This window comes from Lygodium microphyllum, chromosome 26 (genome assembly GCF_053477565.2).
Source record: "Lygodium microphyllum isolate KBCC chromosome 26, Lygodium_microphyllum_v1.1.10, whole genome shotgun sequence".
Taxonomy (NCBI): Eukaryota; Viridiplantae; Streptophyta; class Polypodiopsida; order Schizaeales; family Lygodiaceae; genus Lygodium; species Lygodium microphyllum.
This window is the reverse complement of record NC_141160.1, coordinates 25,423,473-25,428,049: the sequence shown is the minus strand read 5'-3', so window position 1 is coordinate 25,428,049 and position 4,577 is coordinate 25,423,473.

The following is a 4,577-nucleotide window of genomic DNA, read 5'->3' as shown; positions in this document are numbered from 1 at the left end:
GCATACATACATACATACATACACACACACACATATATATATATATACAAAAACTAATGATTTTAAAATTATCTATAAATTATTTATTTATGTGAACTCCATATACATTAAAAACCCCAAATTTCCACAATAAGAACATAAAAAACCTTTAACTATAAGAAACCCTAAGGTAGGTTGAACCTTCAAAATAAAAAGGTGAAATCTCAAAATTGAAGGTGGAATTACACTACACCTAGGTTTTTTTCAACCGCCACTGGGTGGAACACAAGAATCAAGCAATGCTTCTCTTGCTTTGCTTTGGTCATTTTCTTCATGAATTCTCTCACAATAGCTAGATGACATCAATAAATTTGTGATTTCTCCGACCATATTAGAGCCCTTTCTAAGAGCTTTTCATCCTTGGCAATCTGAATTCCAATGTCAACATAGATATATGCATGAGTGAGTGAAGTTAATAGTATTTCATGTAGTTTCCTAAAACTCATAACCTTGGATTAATCCTTTTGTTGCTCCATATTTTTTAAAGCCTCCATGAGAGATCTCTTAACTAGCTTTCAATGCACTAGAGGTTCTGGTCGGAAAGAACAAGATTTGTGAATCATGGGATTAATTGTGCTCTTTGGTTTAGAGTTAGTATTCTATTGTGAGATTGAAGTACAAGATGCTTGTTCCTTAGCTGAAATGATAGGTTTGGTTGTAGCCAAAGGTTGGGACTATGTGGGCTCTACCTCAAAATCAGAAGTAGTAACTCTTGAGGTAGTCAATTGGTCAATCATTTCAATCAAAGATGATTGCACATTGGGATCCACAAACTGATTAAGAGTAGTCTCAATCTTCAAATTTCCAAATTTTTTCTTGACCACTCTCAAAGGGAGGTTCTTGATCCTGTAATGTTTTCTTAGTTATCCCTTCTAGATCCTTTTTAGTGAAGTGAGGAGCTGCACTAGGTTGTTGCTGCTAGATATTCTGTTTTGGCTTGGATGACAAAGGTTCTTGATTGTTGGGAGACATTGGTTGTTTTGAAGGACTAGAAACTTTTGTGGATTGGTGCTTGTCAACACTAGAGGAATCTATATTCACCTTCCTTGGACTTTCTATTTCAACATGAGTAGCATCACCAAAAGTAGTGACTGCTTTGTGTCCTCTTTCTAACTTAGTGATGACTGCTCAATCATTATAGGTTTCTCTTATGGATTAGCAAGAACTTCACACTATTGCACTTCTAGAATTATGGATACAAGCATCTCAAGAAGTAGTTGCTTGGTCACTAGCTTGTCTGTTTGTATCTCCGCAAGTATCTTGGTCCTTGACTTAGAGTTGCATTTAGGTCTCTTTCTATTTCTCTTGTTTTGGATTTTGATGGGCCTTGAGAAATGGTCAATAGAGGTGGCTTTGTGGGTTCTTTTGGCAACCGAATCCAATAATTTCTAGCATAAAACCCTTGAGCATGCAACAACATTTTGGGAACCCATCATGGCTTTGTGCTAGCTTTGTTGATAAACACAGGATCTAGAGCATGGTAGAAGATATGGAGGATGGAAGATGAATGTGCAACTCATGATGACATAGATTTAAATAGACTAACTATTACACAAGTGAATTAGGTTCCAAGATAGATTAGCTTGGACTCATAAACACATTCTTGCGTAAGATGGACAATGACACTGACAATGACTCAAACTGATAGTTCCATTGCCTTGTTATGAGCGTCAACCAAGTACATGCCTTTATAAATTTTTGGATAGTACCATTCTCTTCACTATGCATATGGGATTCTGAACATCTCTTCCTAGAGCTTTTAGAGAGTACATCTTTTCTCATATCTTCCATACAAAGCCTTTTATGGGCAAGCCTCTTTTGGGCACACATTCAGCCTCTAAGAGTATACATTCAGCCTCTATGGACATACATCATTTGATTTCTCAACATCCCCCCTCAAATGATGAATCTCTACCCTTGCTGACTTTTGCCTCCCCACATGATGACATGGTGGGAGATCTGATTCCAGGAGGCATATCTCACGGTGGATTGCGTGAGGTTTTATGGTGGATTCCATAAACTTTGTTGACCGGGACTCATACATAAAGAGGATTCTTTGTGCGAGAAGTTGATGGGGACACCTATCCTTTTCGGGCGTTTCATTAATTTAGTGTGTACATGGGTGATTCCATAGCGGGTGATTCCGTAAAATACATTTTAAATTAATAAACGTTTATGAGTTTAGAGTGCGCACTCGTAATAAATTAAGGTTAGGATTGATTTCTAACCAGTTGATTTATTTATGTAGCTAAAGACTGCTAGGTATTCACTTTTGTCAATTTAATTGTATTATTTACTAACGATTGTGAATGCTTCAGTTGATGTGTAGAGATAGCAGCAGTGGCAGAGGAAAGCATTGGAGGATAGCGAGTATTCAAGTTATCACTTATATTTTGATGGGCGCATACCTTAGGCATGGCGCCTATATTTTGTCGCGCCTATTTATTGAGGCATTTGATATTTGTTTATTATTTTGTATGCGCATGGGTGCATGATTATGATATTTGTATTTGGACATTGTATTGGGTATGCCTGACTCTTTGGGTGCCTGCCCATTAGCTTTATTTCTATTTTGTACTAAAGCAAACTCAAAAGCCAAAAGCGTGCTATTTTGTAATTTGGGCTATTATTTGAGCTTGAAGATGATTAATACATAAAATACATGCTTTGTGGAGCGCTCACACAAGGCATGGAGGGAGATTGCACCCAATTGGTCTCGTTCATGTTGTGCATGCTTTTTACCTTGAGTTTTGTGCAAAAAGTAGAGTTCTTTTGTTCTTGGGGACCTTCCGGCATTCACTACGCAAGCATACGGCATCGGATCTGCGCACCAGTGGTATCAAATGGAAGCTGAGATTGAGAGCTTCCAATCGCTACCCATCTTGAGCGAAGGCGGAGCTCCTGGAACGATCAAGCTCTACGATCAATCTCATCGCGAACGGTCGATACGGGTGGATTCATGGCGGTCAAGAACCTTTGTTTCTAGCCTCTGATCGTGAAGGACCGGCCTGCAACGACGGAGGACCACTCCTACATCCTCTTCTTCAAATCGTCAACAAACAGAGAGATAAGTCTTCAAAATCCATAAGCTTAAAAGCTTAATAAGCTTACTAAGCTTAGTATTAAGCTTTAAGGAGCTTGTACCATAAAATTCGGCAACGGGCGGCATGAATATGTTTTTGGCGGCGTCGAATCCGTCGACAATATATTGACGTCCTAAAAACAAAAATTCGATTAGCTTAGTTACTAAAGCTACTAAGCTCCCTAATATTCTAAGTCTTCAAAGTCTACAAATTTTGCAAGTCTTCTAAGTCACTCAAGTTCTGCAAGTTCTGGTACTCTGCAAGTTTCATAAGTTCTGCAACTCTGCAAGTCAGTCAAGTCACCTGAAGTCAAAACTGACTTGTGTTCAAAACTCCTAGAAGGACTGTTCCTGCGCAGAAGCTCCGAACTACAAAGTTGTTCTCTGGAAGGTACTATTCGCATACGCAGACTTGTTGAACCAGTTTCAGCACATGCAGAAGGTCAAAACGTAGATTTTTCAAAGATTACAAATCTCGCAATAGCCAAAGACGAAGATTGTGAAAGCCACACACAAAAATATATAAGCCTTGTACACCCAATCTTGAGCTACGCTCATCCCGCTAATTGGATTTTGAGAGTGTGAGGTCTTGTTGCAGGATGACGAAACCACATATGGATGATTTAATGGCTGAAGGCGATCTACCTGAACCTACAATGGAGCAAAAGCTGGATTTAATTATGATGCAGTTGGATGAAGAACGACAAGCTCAGCAAGCATTGCAAGTTCAATTGGCTAATTTACAAAGATCGACTACCGACAAAGAAGAACCACAATCTGAAGATCTTATCTGACGTACCATCGATGCGACTCTCGAAGCTCAATCCATCCACAAATAAACAAATATAAGTAAATGAAATTTCAAATTCCGTACTTTCAATGGCACTCGAGATGGAAAAACTGTTCTTGCATTCATCAGTCAATTTGATGATTACTTTCATGAGGAAACATACGCAGAAAAAGATAAAATCAAGTGCGTCACTGATCATTTAGTGGGTAGAGCATCTCTTTGGTGGACCGTGGTTCATAAGAGTATAGATTGTCCCACTACCTGGGAGAGTTTCAAGAAGAAGTTTATGCAGAATTTCCTTCCTCCACAATTCCATGAAAAATCCATAAAGCAATGGGACCTTCTTTAGCAAAGAGATCGTGAGCCTATTCCTCAGTACACCGAATGCTTTTAGAATGCATTAATCCAGTTACGCATGCTTGAAGACGTACTTGAAGCGACACACAAGCGCAAGTATATGTCTGGATTACTTGGGCATTACTACGCTGAAGTCAATATGTTCAAGCCTGCAACTCTTGAAGACGCAATTTCTTTACCTCATGACACTGAAGACAAGCTTCCAGGAAGAGACAAGCATCCACAGCAATTTCAAGCCAATGGTAACTATGGATTTAAGCAATTCAATTCAAATTTTAGAAGATTTAATCAATGTCATTTTCCTTCATC